Genomic DNA, 21,669 nt, shown 5'->3' with positions numbered 1-21,669 from the left:
AGGGAGTTTTCTGTAAACTTATTCTTCCAATTGAAGAACACTACTATGTGAATGGCTGATAACAGGGAGCAATAGGTTGCTTTATCCTGCACAGGAAATAGAGATGTTCTGCAAGTTTTGTGTTACTTTTAATTGCTTCTTCATGGATTTTTCTGGAATTGCTGAATGGGATATCAGATGTTGAGGAGATGGAACTAGATAGATTTATACAGAGGATCAAAGGTGACGACATGATACATAAACCCTCCAAATCTCATCATTACCAAGCACAAAGCGGCATCTATCATAACCCGTCACCGCAGTTGTTGCGAAAATACCGCTCGCAGCATGACCTAATAGCCTGATAGTTATGTTTGGGGGGTAAAGAAAGTAATAAGAAATGAATCAAAACCAAATAAAATTGTTGCAAAAGTCTGGAGATCTGATAAATCATTACCCAGAAAACACTGAATTGTAAATTAGCAGCACACTGCACCCAGCATGCATACTGCACCAGATTCTTCAGGGGGTTTCTGACAATGCTGGGAAAAGATCAATAAAGTCAGAAAATGTCTATTGTTTAACCAACCTGCAGCATATATAGCATGTATGGTGTGCACTATACGGCCTTGTGCTTTGTCCTGGTGGTGTCAAGGGGGCAAAATTGGACAGTGCATGCACTGAACTGCCATATAATGCAGTGCATAAGGACGCCAGGTCCACGGCATGCACCCACCCTAATAGGGAAATTTACTATTCCATGAAATGATCTGTCTCTTAGATCTCAAAGGGAATTATGCAAATGTTTACTAACTTTTTTTTGTGGCCATTCCCAGACAGGGCACAGCTCGAAATAATCTTGGAATTATGCTTCCATGTATTTCAGATCCATAATCTTCCATCCCCCCTTTCATTGATACTTGGATATAATGGAAAAACGTGCTACTTAATGTCCTGTTCACATTTGCACTTTTGCCTTTCTGTCCTGGGTTTCCGTTATTTGATGGCAAGAAGAGCACAGTCTGCAGCTCTTTTCTTGCCATAAACACGACTAGATCTATGGACTAAAATGATTTGTGTTCTCTATGGACACAAGGATGCTCTGCGCCCCTATATACATGAATATAACTACTATAATACTTCCCCTATGTACAAAAATATAGCTACTATAATACTACTCCTATGTACAAGAATATAACTACTGTAATACTGCTCCCTATGTACAAGAATATAACTACTATAATACTGCTCCTATGTACAAGAATATAACTACTATAATACTGCCCCTATGTACAAGAATATAACTACTATAATACTGCTCCTATGTACAAGAATATAACTACTATAATACTGCCCCTATGTACAAGAATATAACTACTATAATACTGCTCCTATGTACAAGAATATAACTACTATAATACTGCCCCCCTATGTACAAGAATATAACTACTATAATACTGCCCATATGTACAAGAATATAACTACTATAATATTGCTCCTATGTACAAGAATATAACTACTATAATACTGCCCATATGTACAAGAATATAACTACTATAATATTGCTCCTATGTACAAGAATATAACTACTATAATACTGCCCATATGTACAAGAATATAACTACTATAATATTGCTCCTATGTACAAGAATATAACTACTATAATACTGCTCCTATGTACAAGAATATAACTACTATAATACTGCCCCCTATGTACAATAATATAACTACTATAATACTACCCCCTATGTACAATAATATAACTACTATAATATTGCTCCTATGACCAAGAATATAACTACTATAATACTGCTCCTATGTACAGAATATAACTACTATAATACTGCCCCATGTACAATATAACTACTATAATACTGCCCCATGTACAAGAATATAACTACTATAATACTGCCCCTATGTACAAGAATATAACTACTATAATACTGCCCCTATGTACAAGAATATAATTACTATAATACCGCCCCTATGTACAAGAATATAACTACTATAATACTGCTCCTATGTACAAGAATATAACTACTATAATACTGCTCCTATGTACAAGAATATAACTACTATAATACTGCCCCTATGTCCAAGAATATAACTACTATAATACTGCCCCTATGTACAAGAATATAACTACTATAATACTGCCCCTATGTCCAAGAATATAACTACTATAATACTGCCCCTATGTACAAGAATAGAACTACTATAATACTGCCCCTATGTACAAGAATATAACTACTATAATACTGCCCCTATGTACAAGAATATAACTACTATAATACTGCCCCTATGTACAAGAATATAACTACTATAATACTGCTCCTATGTACAAGAATATAACTACTATAATACCGTCCATATGTACTAGAATATAAGTACTGCCCATTACCAGCCTCTTTAGCCTTTATCCAGTTCAATGTCGGATTTCTTTGCCTGTCTCTTGAATTTGTCTGGCAGTAAGCAATTGATATAGCTAAAGAGGCTGGCGCTGGGTGACAAAACAACCAGGGGAATCAGAAGCACCTTAAGTGCTCTGTCATGTCCAGAGCACTTAATACCTCATTTACATATTAATAAAATGCTATTTACTGGGGAATGCAGCAACAGATAGAAGGTTTAAAGGTGTTGATAGATTTTAGTTTTCCAAGACCTATGATACGGATTGTGGGGGTTGATCTTACTGGCAGATTCCCTTTAATGACACTTTTTGAGATGTTTGCTTCATATGCAGATTTCTACATGCAGGTGTTTGTGTTTTTCTGTCAGTTAATTACAATGTTGTTATTCAATTTCTCTCCCTTATTTGCTCTCATTATGCATAATTTAAAACCATTATCTTCGTTGTAATGTCTGTGACTAAGTCAGCGCATACTTCAGCCATTGTACATGTGAACCAAGTATTTGTACTCATGTTGTACTTGTCTGGTTTACACAAAACTGCGTCTTCATATAAATATCTATAAAATAATTTTCAGTGTTTAACAATATTTGTTAGGATTTAACAACTTATTTTTTAAAATATATTTAAAATAAAGCAGCTTTGCAAAAAGTAATTAACCCCTTCATGACCTTGGGATTTTCTGTTTTTCCGTGTTTGTTTTTTGCTTTATTTTTTCGTCAATATGGCCATGTGAGGGCTTATTTTTTGCGAAACAAGTTGTACTTTTGAACGACATCATTGGTTTTACCGTGTCGTGTACTAGAAAACGGCAAAAAAATTCCAAGTGCAGTTAAATTGCAAAAAAAGTGCAATCCCACACTTGTTTTTTGATTGGCTTTTTTACTAGGTTTACTAAATGCTAAAACTGACCTGCCATTATGATTCTCCAGGTCATTACGAGTTCATAGACACCTAAAAATTCCAAACTTTGCTAAAAAAATAAATAAATAAATTGCGCCATTTTCCGATACTCGTAGCGTCTCCATTTTTCATGATCTGGGGTCGGGTGAGGGCTTATTTTTTGCATGCCGAGCTGGCGTTTTTAATAATAGCATTTTGGTGCAGATACGTTCTTTTGATCGCCCGTTATTGCATTTTAATGCAATGTTGCGGCGACCAAAAAAACTTAATTCTGGCGTTTCTAATTTTTTTCTCGCTACGCCATTTAGCGATCAGGTTAATCCTTTTTTTTATTGATAGATCGGGCGATTCGGAACGCAGCGATACCAAACATGTGTAGGTTTGATTTTTTTTTTTAATTGATTTATTTTGAATGGGGCGAAAGGGGGGTGATTTAAACTTTTATATTTTTTTTATTTTTTTCACATTTTTTTAAACTTTTTTTTTTACTTTTGCCATGCTTCAGTAGCGTCCATAGGAGGCTAGAAGCTGGCACAACTCGATCGCCTCTGCGACATAGCAGCGATCATCAGATCACTGCTATGCAGCAGAAATGCAGGTGTGCTATGAGTGCCGACCACAAGGGGGCGCTCACAGTAGGATGGCATCAGTAACCATAGAGGTCTCAAGGACCTCTATGGTTACAATGCAGAAGCATCGCTGACCCCCGATCATGTGACGGGGGTCGACGATGCGCTCATTTCCGGCTGCCCGGCCGGAAGCGCCGGTTAAATGCCGCTGTCAGCGTTTGACAGTGGCATTTAACTAGTTAATGGTGGCGGGTGAATCGCGATTTCACCCGCCGCTATTGCTGGCACATGTCAGCTGTTCAAAACAGCTGACATGTCCTGGCTTTGATGCGAGCTCACGGCCGGAGCCCTGCATCACAGCGCGGTATCTGACCTCGAACGTACTATCCCGTCCGAGGTCAGAAAGAGGTTAAAATATACTCTTGTGTACTCAGCTCCTATGCTGATCTCTGTGTTTCCATGGTTACAGACTACAAACAAACCCTGCGTAGTCTGATCCTGCTTTCTTGTGTAACTAATTTTACAACTGAATTCACAGCTCAATGACAAATCTGCCAAAGAATTTATATATATTTTTTTTTCCTTGGGTTTTTTCTTGGGTTTTGTCTGTAAACTGGCCACCAGGTGAACGTTCTCTTACACATTGTGTGTATACCAACTTACGCTCCGGCTCATTTATTTGTTTTTTCTGTAATTTCTTGTACTTTGTACTAACATTGGTGTGACACCCAGAGCACAGAAACAGTTTAGCAAATGGTAGTCTTAGCTTCACAGGACCAGCAGACAGCATCACATGTGATTTGCTTAGATACACCATTTAATCAATCAGCATCATACCTAATAAGCTTAGGTACACTGGCTCAGCAGATAGTATCATATTTGATAGGTTTGGATACACCAGTTTAGCAGGCAGTATCACACCTGCTAGGTTTAGATACATTGGTTAAGAAGATAGTTTTACATATGAAGGACTTGGATACACTCGCTCAGTAGATCTTATCACACTTGATAGGGTTGGATACACTGTCGCAGCTGAAAGTATCACTCATGATAACCTTAGATACACAGGCTCAACATTAATACAGTATCACCAATGACAGGATTAGATGCACTAGCTCAGCAGGCAGTATCTCACTTGGTTGGCTTAGATACATCAGCTTAGCTGCCAGGAAGGAGGAGAATGGGATTCAGGGAAAAGAGTTTGGTTACAATATGATAAAATAGGAGTAAAAGAAATTTAGTAAACAAATTATTTGTCTTCCTGAAATGTAAATCACGGATGTGCCGATGATATGACTAAATAATGTTTTATGCGCGGTGGCGGCCATCACCGTAATATTATTACTGGTACAGACTGAATGAAAAGACGACATTTACTGCTGCCGAAAATCACATTACCGCAGGTAGTTAAATTACAAGACAGCGAATTCACGTACGTCGCCTGCTTCCCCACCGGGCATTCACATCGGCCAGGCTGACACTTACACTAACACATTTGGTGCCGGCATCCGGTGTAGACAAAACATTGCTGAGCAAATAGAACATTGTGTTTGGCTGCACCCGGCAATGTTTCCTCTTCACAATGACAAAACCATGAAAATTAAGCCTAAAGCTCCCAACATTTGAGTCCCCATTTACAGAGCATTTTATACCTATTACGATCTATCAATATCGTCCATGTTGATCCACGTTTCATAAACCGTACCGCTCCCAGCTCCTGCTTTGCATGCAATGCAGTTATATGTAAACTGTATGCAGGGAGCTCCCTCTAGTGGTGGCTGCAGGCAGACACAACTTTATCATTAACCTCTGTATCTAAGCAGGAGATTTAGAGTTCTGGATCAGAATAGTGGAGCTCTGACCTGTTCTGAAGATATATTAAGAATATAATCAGCGTGGTGACGTGTTGGCTGGCCACCGTGACGCCATGCTACACTGCAACATTATAAGGGCTCGCTCCCACTGGGGTATAATATGGAGAAGGACAATGCGAGAAAACAATGCATTGCAGGCTGACCAATGTTATTCATTGAGGCAGTGCTCATCTGTGTATGTTTCCTTGGATCTAATCGGCATCAGGAAAAAAAAATCGCAGCAGGCTGAGATTGCATATATCAGATGAGACTTGTCAATGGGTGCGAGGAAAAAAATCGGAAGGTGCACGGATCATCAGTCTGCCGTCCTATTTTTACACGCACATCTTAGAGGAACCAGAAAATTGCATCAGCCGAGTACAGTAAATTCACAGCCAGAACCCTCACAATTAATAGATATTTAGAATAGATAAATAGGATAGATGTCCTGCAGATATTTAATGTCACAAGGCACCTACATATAATAAACTTGCACCCTTTATTACCTTTCATGTGATACTAAAGGGTGTTTAGCCTTATTTAACCTAGTAAAGAAATACATTTGAAAAATGACGTCTCCCCTGTGTTTGATAACCAGCCAAGGTAAAGCAGACAGCTGAATGCTTTGCATTATCAGGCTGGGAAGGTCCCTGTTTATTGTGCCCTTCTTAGCCTAAAAATACAAGCTCTCAGCTGCCCCAGAAGTGGCGCATTAAATGAGATGTACCAATTTGGCACTTGGCCCGGCTCTTCCCGATTGCCCTGGTGCGTTGGCAATCGGGGTAATGGTAGTTGGGGTTGATGCCAGTTGTTATTTGCCAAAAATCATAGCTGTCGTCAAACCCTGGTGTTAGTAATGGAGAGATGTCTATCAGACACCCCCATTACTAACACAGTAATCAAAAATATAAAACACACACAAAAATTACTTTATTTGAAAAAAAAAAAATTGTTCCCACGCAGTTTCAACGTAGTCCAGCGTTTCCCAAATCCGGCCCGGGCGACTGTGAATAGCGGTAAGTAACGCTACTGCTATTCATACTGGGTGACACTGCTCATCACATTTGCCGGCTGCCGCTGCACTCGGCGATGCCAGGCGGCTCTGCATAGATAGAGGTCTCCTATAAGGGCACATAAAATGTAGATGTAGACCTCTACATTTGTACTTTGGCTGTGACTGGGGAAGAAATCAACACTTCGCTCAGAAGCCATAGAACACCGGCGGACACAGACAGAAAAGGGTCCCTGCGCAAAAACAAAATATGGGCCCATTGCAGCCCAAGAACTCCTAAGAATGTAAAATTGCACCTGCTTTGGAGGTTTAAATGGGCCCCTTACTTTTTGAGCCCCTGTGGGACCGCACAGGTTGCACCGATGATATGCCCACCCCTGCCATAGAACATGAGTAAAGGAAACTTGTTACAATGAATATAACGATGACACATAATAATATAACACATGAGGCTTCCTGCTTATCCCATTCATACTGGAAACAGCCAATTTACACGCTTGTTAGCAGGCAGCAAGCACACAACAGACGGGCCCGGCGTATAACATCCATCTTACTGATATCTCCTGGGTAATTAAGGAGAGAAGAAGCCGCTTTGTTGCAATCTCTCACCCTTAAATATTCTGGATACAGACTTCACAGTCATATATGGGCATCTCTGATACAGATCCCCATCTCGATATATAATGTAATGAGTTTATCATCGACGTCCACAGAAAAAGAAGGGTGTCAGGTACGGTATTCACCATCATGATGAATATGCGCCAAATGAAACAATCCACTCTCACTTAGCAAAGTATTTTTCCATTGCGATGACACAAATGGATGAATGTAATGTATTGTCGTTCACCTTTAATTGCTAATGTGCGTCCTGAAGTTATTGGAGACCCTTAAGGCTATGTGCACACGTGGATTAGCCTCAGGAGTTTTTTGTGCGGATTCTGCATCTCTTGGCTGAAAACGCAGGTGCGGAGTTGACGCGTTTTTTTTTGTGTGGATTTGCTGCGGATTTACTGCATTTTTTACCCCTGCGGATTTCTATAATGGAATGGGTACAAAAACGCTGCAGATTCGCACAAGTGACATGCTACTTCTTTTAATCCGCAGCGTTTCCGCACCATTAGCACAGCATATTTTTTTTTCTATTGATTTACATTGCACTGTAAATAAGTTGCGGATCTGCAGCGTTTCTGCACGGTAAAAAAACGCTGCGGATCCGCAGGAAATCCGCAATGTGTGCACATAGCCTAAGTCTAGGTTCACATGTTATAACTGCAGTGCATCTTTTTTGCTGCTATTTTCCAAAATTGATGAAAAAAAAAAAAGTGTGAACCTAGGCCTAGAGCATGTTCAGACTGTGCTGTTTGGTGCGGTTTAGGATATATTGACATGTATTTTTTTTATGCCTTTTTTTGCATGAAAATCAAACTATAGTTTAAATAATGCAGTGGAAAATTGATGCTTTTTTCCTCCTTTTTTGCTGCAAAGCCCCATTGATCTCAATTGAAAACAAAAATGCAGTAAAAAAAGCTGAAATAATTAACATGGTGCATAAAAGAAGACACATCAGAGAGAACAATGCAAAGAAAAATTGCACAATGTGAATGATATTTTTAAAATTCTCATTAATTTGTTGCTGCTGTAAAATGTAATATTTTGACCTCCTAAAAAATGAAAGGAAAAAAATCCATCAAAAACACTGTGTGAACAAATCCTAAAGCCACACTGGAAACTGAGGGACCGTGCATTTCTGTTGCAGTTTTTAATTAGTTTTACAGGTGAAACATAACTTTTATATATTTGACCTGTAAAAAATTGCAGCATTTTGGCAAAAGGAGCATACAGGTTTTTACATTTAAGCCATGTTCTTACATATCATAAACGCTGCATTTTTTCCACCGGATTATTCTGTGCAGATTATCTGCTGTGTTTAAGTTCTAATGTGTATTTTGGTGTTTATTTACACCAACAGAAAAAAATGTAAAATTTCCTCAATTGGCCGTGTTTTCTGCTTCCTCAGGGTATGTTCACACTACCTAAATACACACAAAGAAAATGTTCACAGTTCACAACTTGCATATTTGTTTTTGTTGCGGAAAGTTCTACAATGGTTCCATTCCTCTGAAACAAACCTATTGAAAAAAACAGAATCGATTTTTAGACGCAGAAATTTCTCCAATATAATGTAGCGTAGTAATTCATACTAAAGGAGAACTCAGGCTTTTACAAAACTTTTTCTCCACTCATGGTTTGTGGTTGGGTGAAGCCATTTATTGTCAAACTACTGTGTTTTCTCATTTTAAATCATAATGACAACCCAAAACATCCAAATGACCCTGATCATAAGTTCACATACCCTGGTGATTTTGGCCTGATAACATGCAGAGAAGTTGACACAAATGGGTGTGATTGGCTACTAAAGGTAACATCCTCACCTGTGACCTGTTTGCTTGTAATCAGTGTGTGCATAAAAGCAGAGTGAGTCTCTGGGATCCAGACAGACTCTTGCATCTTTCATCCAGCCACTGACGTTTCTGGATTGTGAGTCATGGGGAAAGCAAAAGATTTGTCAACGGGTCTACCGGAAAAGGTAGTTGAACTGTATAAAACAGGAAAGGGATACAAAAAGATATCCAAGGAATTGGTAATGCTAGTCAGCAGCTTTCAAGCTGTGATTAAAAAATGGAAAATCAGGGGCTCTGTAAAAACAAAACCACGGTCAGGTAGACCAACAAAAATGTAGTCCACAACTGCCAGGAAAATTGGTCAGGATGCAAAGAAAAAAAAACACAATTAACATCAGCTGACATACAGTACTCTCTGAAGACTAGAGGTGTGGCTGTTTCAAGATGCACAATAAGAAGGCACTTGAAGAAAAATGGGCTGCATGGTTGAGTCGCCAGAAGAAAGCCATTACTGCGCAAATGCCACAAGGTATCTCGCCTACAATACACAAAACAGCACAGAGACAAGCCTCAAAACTTCTGGAACAAGGTAATTTGGAGTGATGAGACCAAAATTTAACTTTTTGGCGACAACCATAAACGTTACATTTGGAGAGAGGCATATGATGAAAGGAACACCATTCCTACTGTAAAGCACGGCGGTGGATCGCTGATGTTTTAGAGATGTGTGAGCTACAAAGGCACAGGAAACTTGGTCAAAGTTGAAGGAAAGATGAATGCAGCACGTTATCAGCAAATACTGGAGGCAAATTTGCACTCATCAGCCTGGAAGCTGCGCATGGGATGTACTTGGACATTCCAACATGACAACAATCCAAAACACAAGGCCAAGTCGACATGTCATTGGCTACAGCAGAACAAAGTGAATTTTCTGGAGTGGCCATCTCAGTCTCCTGACCTCAATATCATTGAGCCACTCTGGGGAAATCTCAAGTTCGCAGTTCATGCTAGACAGCCCAGGAATTTACAGGAACTGGAGGCTTTTTGCCAAGAAGAGTGGGCAGCTTTACCATCTGAGAAAATAAAGAACCTCATCCACAACTACCACAAAAGACTTCAAGCTGTCATTGATGTTAGAGGGGGCAATACATAGTATTAAGAAATGGGGTATGTGAACTTTTGATCAGGGTAATTTGGATATTTTGGGTTGTCATTATGATATATAAAGAGAAAGCACAGTAGTTTAACAATAAATGGCTTCACCCAACCAATAACCATGAGTGGGGAAAAAGTTTTGGTGTTATCATTCATATTTTCTGAAAAAAGGAGGGAGCTGAACATATTCGCTCATCTCTAATCCTGAGTTACATCCTGTATTATCCTTCAAAGCTGCACTCACTATTCTGCTGGTGCAGTCACTGAGTACATACATTACATTACTGATCCTGAGTTACATCCTGTATTATACTCCAGAGCTGCACTCACTATTCTTCTGGTGCAGTCACTGTGTACATACATTACATTACTGATCCTGAGTTACATCCTGTATTATAATCCAGGGCTGCACTCACTATTCTGCTGGTGCAGTCACTGTGTACATACATTACATTACTAATCCTGAGTTACATCCTGTATTATACTCCAGAGCTGCACTCACTATTCTGCTGGTGCAGTCACTTTGTGCATACATACATTACTGATCTTGAGTTACATCCTGTATTATACCCCAGAGCTGCACTCACTATTCTGCTGGTGCAGTCACTGTGTACATACATTACATTACTGATCCTGAGTTACATCCTGTATTATACTCCAGAGCTGCACTCACTATTCTGCTGGTGCAGTCACTGAGTACATACATTACATTACTGATCCTGAGTTACATCCTGTATTATACTCCAGAGCTGCACTCACTATTCTGCTGGTGCAGTCTCTGTGTACATACATTACATTACTGATCCTGAGTTACATCCTGTATTATACTCCAGAGCTGCACTCACTATTCTGCTGGTGCAGTCACTGTGTACATACATTACATTACTGATCCTGAGTTACATCCTGTATTATACTCCAGAGCTGTACTCACTGTTCTGCTGGTGCAGTCACTGTGTACATACATTACATTGCTGATCCTGATTTACATCCTGTATTATACTCCAGAGCTGCACTCATTATTCTGCTGGTGCAGTCACTGTGTACATACATTACATTACTGATCCTGAGTTACATCCTGTATTATACTCCAGAGCTGCACTCACTATTCTGCTGGTGCAGTCACTGTGTACATACATTACTGATCCTGAGTTACATCCTGTATTATACTCCAGAGCTGCACTCACTATTCTGCTGGTGCAGTCACTGTGTACATACATTACATTACTGATCCTGATTTACATCCTGTATTATACTCCAGAGCTGCACTCACTATTCTGCTGGTGCAGTCACTGTGTACATACATTACTGATCCTGAGTTACATCCTGTATTATACCCCAGAGCTGCACTCACTATTCTGCTGGTGCAGTCACTGTGTACATACATTACTGATCCTGAGTTACATCCTGTATTATACTCCAGAGCTGCACTCACTATTCTGCTGGTGCAGTCACTGTGTACATACATTACTGATCCTGAGTTACATCCTGTATTATACCCCAGAGCTGCACTCACTATTCTGCTGGTGCAGTCACTGTGTACATACATTACTGATCCTGAGTTACATCCTGTATTATACTCCAGAGCTGCACTCAATATTCTGCTGGTGCAGTCACTGTGTACATACATTACATTACTGATCCTGATTTACATCCTGTATTATACTCCAGAGCTGCACTCACTATTCTGCTGGTGCAGTCACTGTGTACATACATTACTGATCCTGAGTTACATCCTGTATTATACTCCAGAGCTGCACTCAATATTCTGCTGGTGCAGTCACTGTGTACATACATTACATTACTGATCCTGAGTTACATCCTGTATTATACTCCAGAGCTGTACTCACTATTCTGCTGGTGCAGTCACTGTGTACATGCATTACATTACTGATCCTGAGTTACATCCTGTATTATACTCCAGAGCTGCACTCACTATTCTGCTGGTGCAGTCACTGTGTACATACATTACATTACTGATCCTGAGTTACACCCTGTATTATACCCCAGAGCTGCACTCACTATTCTGCTGGTGCAGTCGCTGTGTACATACATTACATTACTGATCCTGTACTGATGCAGCCTGTATGATGGTGAATAGTGGGACAATCAGAGATTAAACCTCCCACTACCCCCTGCATTTTCAGAACACAGTCTGTTATTTGTGCTGTATGAACTGTGAAACATTGTCTGGATTTGGACTCAGCTGCAATGTTACATTTATTTTATGATTAATGCCATGTATTATTCTAATTGATGTACAGTATGTTGGATTTTACTCTACCCCCGTTTCCTTATAAGCCGCCATAATTTTGATGGTTACTAACTATGATATCTGTAGCATATTCCTTCTTGAAATAAATTAATGAAGAGGTTATTGGAGATAATGTACAGAGCTTTGGTGGTAGGCGGTGATCATTTTTACAAATGCCACTGTGGTCAGGTGCACATTTCTGTGCCATAAACTTCTTATATTGGAAATGGCTCCAATTAGCTCCGTGCTCTAATAACATTGGTACTTATCTGTGAGGGTCAGGTCTGTGCAATTTAATGAAACATATATCTCCTAATTAGTTTCCAGTTCTGCATAAGCTGACGAACGTTTATTTGACACTAAGAAAAATAATTGAATGGAACTTGGTGGAGTTTGAATGTCAGGCATTTGAGGGGTTAAATGTATATAATTAAAACATTACTACATGTCATATTCTCAAAATTATATTCACCCATTAACAACACAAAGCGATCGTTCTAAGTCTGTGGATTCTTCTCCTTCCAGCATGTGCATATATAGTTGAAACCAGAAGTTTTCATACACTATATAAAAAGACGCATCTGCATGTTTTTCTCAATATCTGACATGAAATCAGAATAAACCTTTCCTGTTTTAGGTCAATTAGGATTACCATAATTATCGTTTGCCAAATGCCAGAATAATGAGAAAGAGAGAGAATGTTTTAAGGCATTTTTATTACTTGCTGGAAAGTCAAAAGTTTACATACATTTCATTAGTATTTGGTTCCATTGCCCTTAAACTGAATGACTTGGGTCAGTCATTTAGGATCTCCTTCCACAAGCTTCTCACAATAGTTGGTTGGAATTTGGTCCCATTCCTCCTGACAAAACTGGTGTAACTGATCCAGGTTTGTAGATCGCCTTGCTCGCACCGAATTATCAATAGGATTGAGATCAGGGCTTTGTGATGGCCACTCCAAAACATTGACTTTTGTTATCCTTAAGCCACCTTGTGTAATAATTATAGGGGATAACTCAGGAGACTCTTTGCGTGGAACAAGACAACTACAGGGCACAGTTTTATAAGTGGTAAAGTCTATATTATTCAAACAGGTGCAGAGAGAAACTCAAGTCCACAACACTTGGTGTAAATATTAAACGCAGCTTAGCAGTCTATAGGGAACTTCAGAGGAAAATGCAATCACGCAGAAAGTCTCTGAAGCACAATTATTCTTGAGGATACTTGACACGAATAAGTCCTTGTCTTAGTCCAAACATAGATAGATATGCTTATAAGGCAGTTCAAGCAATGTCTTATCTCAACCAGGAAGGCCTGGGTGATAATCTCAAGTTTAAGCAGAGCAGCAACAGCTTACATGTCCAGCAAATGCAGATGAGAGTAAACACGAGCAGCAGATGAAGGAGGATTACTGGAAACTGGTGTATGCAGCAGGAATTCAGAGCAGAGTAGCAGGATAACCACACAGGTTCAAAGGAGCAGGTATATAGCCAGGGAGTCATCAGAGTCAGGAGCTGGATGCAAGGCAGAATACTCTAGCACAGACTGAAGGCTGGGGTGGAGTTTTATAACAGGAAGACACAGTGCACATGAGACCAAAGACGCCATCTTGGAAAAGGGCAGTAATGCACAAAAGGTAAAAATGTTCAGAGTCCTAACACCTTGTTACCATTTTGACAGTATGATTCGGGTCATTGTCCATTTGGAAGACCCATTTCCGCCCAAGCTTTAACTTCCTGGCTGATGGCTTGAGATGTTGCTTCACTATTGCCACATAATCTTCTTTTCTCATGATGCCATCTATTTTCTGAAGTGCATCAGTCCCTCCTGCAGCAGAACAACCTCACAACATGATGCTGCCACCACCGTGTTTCACAGTTGGGATGGTGTTCTTGGGCTTGCAAGCTTCTCCCTTTTTCCTCCAAACGTAACAATGGTCGTTATGCCCAAAAAGTTAAATTTTAGTTTCATAACACCACAGAACAGGTCTCCAAAAACTTAGATCTTTGTTTCTGTGTGCATTTTCAAACATTAATCTGGCTTTTTTGTTTCTTTTGGAGTAATGGCTCCTTCCTGGCAGAGTGGCCTTCCACCCCTTGTTGATATAGTACTTGTTTCACTGTGGATATTGACACAATTTTACCAGCTTACACCATCATCTTCACAAAGGCTTTTGCTTTTGTCCTTGGGTTGATATGCACATGTCGAACCAAAGCGCTTTCATCTCTGGGACACAGAACCCGTCTCCTTCCTGAGCGGTATGATGGCTGGACATTCTCATCTTGTTTGTACTTGCATATAATTGTTTGTACAGATGAACGAGGCACCTTCAGGTATCTTGAAATTGTACCCAAGGATGAGCCAGACTTGTGCAAGTCCACAATTCTCTTCATGATATCTTGACTGATTTCTTTACACTTTCCCATGATGCTATACAAAGAAGCAGTGTGTTTCAGGTGTGCATTAAAATACATCCACAGGTGTGTCTAATAATCATCTGTGCAGTCCAGAATTTTTTAAAGGCATAGTAATCTTAGTGTATGTAAACTTTTGACTTTGCAGTAAGTAATAAAAATGCCTTAAAACATTCTCTATCTCTCTCTCTCTCTCTCATTATTCTGCCATTTGGCAAATATTAATAATTATGGTAAGCCTAATTGACCTAAAATGGAAAAGGTATATTCTGATTTCATGACAGATATTGTGAAAAACATGCATATATGTCATTTTATATAGTGTAATATAAACTTCTGGTTTCAACTGTATATACATATATACATATTTACATGGATATATATATATCTACTATATAATTGTCTAAGGGTCATTTCCGTCTGTCTGTCTGTCTGTCCTTCTGTCTGTCTTTCTGTCTGTCACGGATATTCATTGGTCGCGGCCTCTGTCTGTCATGGAATCCAAGTCGCTGATTGGTCTCGCCAGCTGCCTGTCATGGCTGCCGCGACCAATCAGCGACGGCCACAGTCCGATTAGTCCCTCCCTACTCCCATGCAGTAAGTGCCCGGCGCCCGCTTTATACTCCCCGCAGTCACCGCTCACACAGGGTTAATGCCAACGGTAATGGACCGCGTTATGCCGCGGGTAGCTCACTCCGTTACCGCTGCTATTAACCCTGTGTGACCAAGTTTTTACTATTGATGCTGCCTATGCAGCATCAATAGTAAAAACATCTAATGTTAAAAATAATAAAAAATCATTATATACTCACCTTCCGCCACCTTTCCCGCTCCTCGCGACGCTCCGGTGACCGCTCCATGCAAGCAGCAGGTTCCGGTGGCAAAGATGGTCTCTGAAGGACCTGCCATGATGTCACGGTCATGTGACCGCGACGTCATCACAGGTCCTGCGCGCCTGCGTGAGAAGGACCTGCCGTGACGTCACGGTCATGTGACCGCGACACGGTCATGTGACCGCGACGTCATCACAGGTCCTGCGCGCCTGCGCGAGAAGGAGGCGACATAACTAAAAGGGGCCCTCAAAAGGTGAGTATATGTTTATTTTTAAATTTTTAACCTGTGACATACGTGGCTGGGCAATATACTACGTGACTGGCCAATATACTACGTAACTGGGCAATATACTACGTGGCTCTGTGCTGTATACTACGTCGCTGTGCAATATACCACGCGGCTCTGTGCTGTATACTACGTCACTGGGCAATATACTACGTTACTGGGCAATATACTACGTGGCTGGGCAATGTACTACGTCACTGGGCAATACACTACGTATCTGAGCAATATACTATGTGGCTGGGCAATATACTACGTGGCTGGGCAGTATACTACGTGGCTGGGCAATATACTACGTGGGCTGGGCAATATACTACGTGGGCTGGGCAATATACTACGTGGACATGCATATTCTAGAATACCTGATACGTTAGAATCGGGCCACCATCTAGTATGTATATATATATATATATATATATATATATATATATATATATATATATATATATATATATATATAAAGAAGAGTAATGTCAGAACTTTTCCCACATGTAGTGTTGCCCATAATCTGTACAAATCCATTAAGAAAAGGACAAATCATTTTGCAGGGGAAAATAAAAATAACAAACTAAGATAATGTGGTTGCTTATAATCGGAGATTTGTTTGTGTTCAGAATAAGCCAATCACATTTACCCTGTTACATAGTAGTCAGTACATAGTTGCCATCATTTACAGTGATTCTGATTAACCCCATGGAAAGTTTCGGTGATGTAGGAAGAGTTTTCTGACATTTTATAACAAAAGCCATAAACCGCTTACAACACAGCAATGGGATCCCATTGTTGTAAGTTATTAATCAGGAGAAAGGTTTAAAAACTTTCCCATGCATTAGATCTATCATGAAGCCCCAGGAAGACAACATCGAGAAATGGCTTAAAATTGGCACAACAGTGATATTACCTAGAACTGGACATCCCTCAAAAATTGATGAAAAGGGCCTGAGATCAAGTGTAACCCATTTCTAACAGGAAAGAGGTTGAGACGGACCACAGGAAGTGGGATCGGGTCTATATCTCTCTACATGAAGTGGGAGTGGGTCTACATCTCTCTACAGGAAGTGGGATCGGGTCTATATCTCTCTACATGAAGTGGGGGATGGTCTTTTTGTATGTACAGCAAGTTGGGGCAGCTCTATATCTCTCTACAGGAAGTGGGAGTGGGTCTATATCTCTACAGGAAGTGGGAGTGGGTCTATATCTCTCTACAGGAAGTGGGAGCAGCTCTATATCTCTCTACAGCTAGTGTGAGTGGGTCTATATCTCTCTACAGGAAGTGGGAGCAGCTCTATATCTCTACAGCTAGTGGAAGTGGGTCTATATCTCTCTACAGGAAGTGGGAGCAGCTCTATATCTCTCTACAGCTAGTGGGAGTGGGTCTATATCTCTCTACAGGAAGTGGGAGCAGCTCTATATCTCTACAGCTAGTGGAAGTGGGTCTATATCTCTCTACAGGAAGTGGGAGCAGCTCTATATCTCTCTACAGCTAGTGGGACTGGGTCTATATCTCTCTACAGGAAGTGGGAGCAGCTCTATATCTCTACAGCTAGTGGAAGTGGGTCTATATCTCTCTACAGGAAGTGGGAGCAGCTCTATATCTCTCTACAGCTAGTGGGAGTGGGTCTATATCTCTCTACAGGAAGTGGGAGCAGCTCTATATCTCTACAGCTAGTGGAAGTGGGTCTATATCTCTCTACAGGAAGTGGGAGCAGCTCTATATCTCTCTACAGCTAGTGGGAGTGGGTCTATATCTCTCTACAGGAAGTGGGAGCAGGTCTATATCTCTCTACTGCTAGTGGGAGTGGGTCTGTATCTCTCTACAGGAAGTGGGGGCCAGTCTATATCTCTCTTCAGGAAGTGGGGGCCGGTCTATATCTCTCTACAGGAAGTTTGAGCTGGTCTATATCTCTCTACATGAAGTGTGAGAGGGTCTTTTTGTATGTACAGCAAGTTATGGCAGCTCTATATCGCTCTACAGGAAGTGAAAGTGGGTCTATATCTCAACAGGAAGTGGAGGTGGGTATATATCTCTACAGCTAGTGGGAGTGGGTCTATATCTCTCTACAGGAAGTGGGAGCAGGTCTATATCTCTCTACAGCTAGTGGAAGTGGGTCTATATCTCTCTACAGGAAGTGGATGCCGGTCTATATATCTCTACAGGAAGTGGGGGCTGGTCTATATCTCTACAGCTAGTGAAATTGGGTCTATATCTCCCTACAGGAAGTGGGAGCGGGTTTAGATCTCTGTACAGGAAGTGGGGTGGGTCTATATCTTTCTACAGGAAGTGGGGACCTGTGTGGATCACTCTACAGGAAGTGGGGTGGGTCTATATCGCTACAGGAAGTACAGTCAGGTCTATATCTCTCTACAGGAAGTAATGGCAGATCTTTGTCTCTGTACAGGAAGTGGAGGTGGGTCACTTTGTCATATCCCTATTTTACTTTGTTTGTGTATTATGTCGTTTGTTTGGCATCTTTTCTAATAAACTTTAGTTATTTACATTTCTCTGTTGGTGTTCTGTTCTCATATGATTCTAGGAAGTGGGGTGGGTCTATATTGGTACAGGAAGTACAGTCAGGTCTATGTCTCTCGACAGGAAGTGTGAGAGGGTCTTTTTGTATGTACAGCAAGTTATGGCAGCGCTACATCGCTCTACAGGAAGTGAGAGTGGGTCTATATCTCCACAGGAAGTGGAGGTGGGTCTATATCTCTACAGCTAGCGGGAGTGGGTCAATATCTTACTACAGGAAGTGGGGGCCAGTCTATATCTCTCTACAGGAAATGGGAGCAGGTCTATATCTTTCTACAGCTAGTGGGAGTGGGTCTGTATCTCTGTACAGAAAGTGAGGGCCAGTCTATATCTCTCTACAGGAAGTGGGGGCCGGTCTATATCTCTACAGCTAGTGGAATTGGGTCTATATCTCTCTACAGGAAGTGGCGCAGGTTTATATCTCTCCACAGGAAGTGGGAGCGGGTCTAGATCTCTCTACAGGAAGTGGGGTGGGTCTATATCTTTCTACAGGAAGTGGGGACCTGTGTGGATCACTCTACAGGAAGTGGGGTGGGTCTATATCGCTACAGGAAGTACAGTCAGGTCTATATCTCTCTACAGGAAGTAATGGCAGATCTTTGTCTCTGTACAGGAAGTGGAGGTGGGTCTTTATCTAAGCAGAGAGTTCAAAGTTCACCAGCTTCTGTAGGTTGGTTGTGAAGATCGTAGGCACAAACAGTAAAAGTCCCTGCTTGGCATGAAATGCAGACAGAGCAAAACAAAGGTATTCAGCCATTTGGATATAAAACTTCACCAACTTATTAGTAAAGCTTAGAGCAGACCTGGGCAAGATGCGGCCCGCGGGCCGCATCCGGCCCGCCTGATGATTTTAAACGGCCCACCAGCTAGCTGTCACTTCTGACAGCCGCCCCCGGCACCGCTCGGCCAGCCGCCAGATGCTTCTGAAGAGGACCGCTGGCGGCTGGAGTGAAGGCCCTGAGCTCATACGCATCGGCCCTGTACGTCACGTGCAATGTGAGCAGCAGATCCGGGTTGAATATCGGTGGCGGCAGCCATCTTCCCGAGGCCGCGCGTACGCAGATGGAGTGCTGTGCTTCACGGGGCTTCAGGAAAATGGCCGAGGGAGGCCGCACGTGCGCAGATGTAGATCGTGGTGGCCATTTTCCTGAAGCCGAGTTTGCAGATTTAGATCTCGGCTTCAGGAAAATGGCCGCCGCGATCTCCATCTGCGCACGCGCGGCCTCCCACGGCCATTTTCCTGAAGCCCCGTGAAGCAGAGCACTCCATCTGCACACGTGCGGCCTTGGGAAGATGGCCGCTGCCACCGATATTCAACCCGGCTCTGCTGCTCACATTGCATTCCGGGCCGCTGCGTCACCTCACCGGTGGAAGGGACCCTGCGTACGCCATGCTGCACCTCTGCCGTTGCCACACCACTGCTGCAACCCCCCCATGGACACCAGGCCGTGGCGTCACCCACCTAAGCAGGAAGGGACCCTGCTCAGGTGCACGCCACACCGCATCACCCCACCTCTGCCGACACCATGCCTCCTGTGACCCTGCTCTGCCACCGCCAGCCTTCAGGTAACATACTGTAAATTCGGACAATAAGACGGACCCCCATCTTATAAAAAAAAAAATCTGCAATTTTCACCCCAAATTTGGGGTGCGCCTTATGGTCCGATGCGTCTTATAGTCTGAAAAATACTGTAATTATATTAGTCCGGCCCTCTAAAACCATCCTAATTTCTCATGCGGCCCCATGGCAAAATTAATTGCCCACCCCTGACTTAGACGTACAAGGTACATTAAAAATTTAGCGGCAAGTCAAAAAATTATGCATTTCAGACATAGAACTGTCCTTACTCATGGTATGGCTTAGTATACTGTGACAAAAGACTGTTCTATGTCCAAAACGCAAAGTTTTTTGTCTTGATACAATATTTTTAATATACCTGGAACCTCTTATGCTGTACTAATGAATTGGTGAAGTATTATATCCAAATGGCTGAATACCTTGTCTGCTTTGTCTGTGTGTCTTTACATAAAGTAAGAGTGGAACTCTGTTGCTCTAAATGAAAGTGAGGTTGGGTCTTTGTCTTTTCACTATAGGATGTGGGTCTGCATCTGTCTACTTAAAGTGGGGACATTTCTTTATCTCTCTATAGGAAGTGTCGGCAGGTTTTTGTCTCTATACAGGAAGTAGTGTCAGGTCTCTATCTCTAAAGTGGGGGCTATTTTTTCTCTACAGGTAGCGGGGGCAGATCTTTGTCTCTACAGGAAGTGATGGTGGGTCTTTGTCTCTCTACAGGACATGGGGCAGGTCTTTGTCTCTCTACATGAAGTAGGGAGGGTCTTTTTCTTTATACAGGAAGTGGGGACAGGTTTTTGTTTCTCTACAGTAAGTGGATGTGAGTCTTTTTCTCTCTACAGAAAGTGGAGGCGGGTCTTTGTATTTCTAAAGAAAGTAGGGGCAAGTCTGTCTTTTCACGGCAAGTGGGGATGGGTCTTTAACTCTACAGGAAGTGGGTGTTTGTCTCTCTACTTAAATGGGGGCATTTCTTTATCTCTCTATCGGAAGTGTAGGCAGGTCTTTGCCTCTATACAGGAAGTAGGGGCCGGTCTCTATCTCTAAAGTAGGGGATGTTTTTTCTGCCTACAGGAAGTGGGGCAGGTCTTTGTCTCTCTACAGGAGTTGGATGGATCTTTGTATTTCTACAGGAAGTGGGAGTGGGTCTATATCTCTCTACAGGAAGAGGGAAGAGGCGGATCTTTTCTCTCTACAGGAAGTGGAAGTATGTCTTTGTCTCTCTACAGGAAGAGGGGATGGTCTTTGTCTCTACAGGAAATGGAGGCGAGTCTTTGTCTCTCTATAGGAAGTGGAGGTGAGTTTTTGTTGCTCTACCGGAAGAGGGAGCAGGTCTTTGTCTCTGTACAGGAAATGTCTTTCTAAAGGAAGTTGGAGTGGGTCTGTCTTTTTACAGGAAGTGGGGATGGATCTTTAACTCTCTACAGGAAGTGAATGTTTATCTTAAAGTGGAGTTGTTTCTTTATTGCTCTATAGGAAGTGTGGACAGCTCTTTGACTCTACTGGAA

The 21,669-nt window shown here is 41.6% G+C and overlaps 1 protein-coding gene across 1 annotated transcript in view; it reads left to right on the top strand.

Annotated features, from left to right (window-relative positions):
* Nucleotides 1-21,669, top strand: part of LEPR (leptin receptor) — a 115,833-nt gene that overhangs the window by 915 nt on the left and 93,249 nt on the right. The gene's annotated exons all lie outside the window — the stretch shown is intronic.

Source organism: Ranitomeya variabilis, chromosome 8 (assembly GCF_051348905.1).
Source record: "Ranitomeya variabilis isolate aRanVar5 chromosome 8, aRanVar5.hap1, whole genome shotgun sequence".
Taxonomy (NCBI): Eukaryota; Metazoa; Chordata; class Amphibia; order Anura; family Dendrobatidae; genus Ranitomeya; species Ranitomeya variabilis.
Note: the sequence above shows the minus strand (reverse complement) of the source record. Positions and strands in the feature narration are given on the sequence as shown.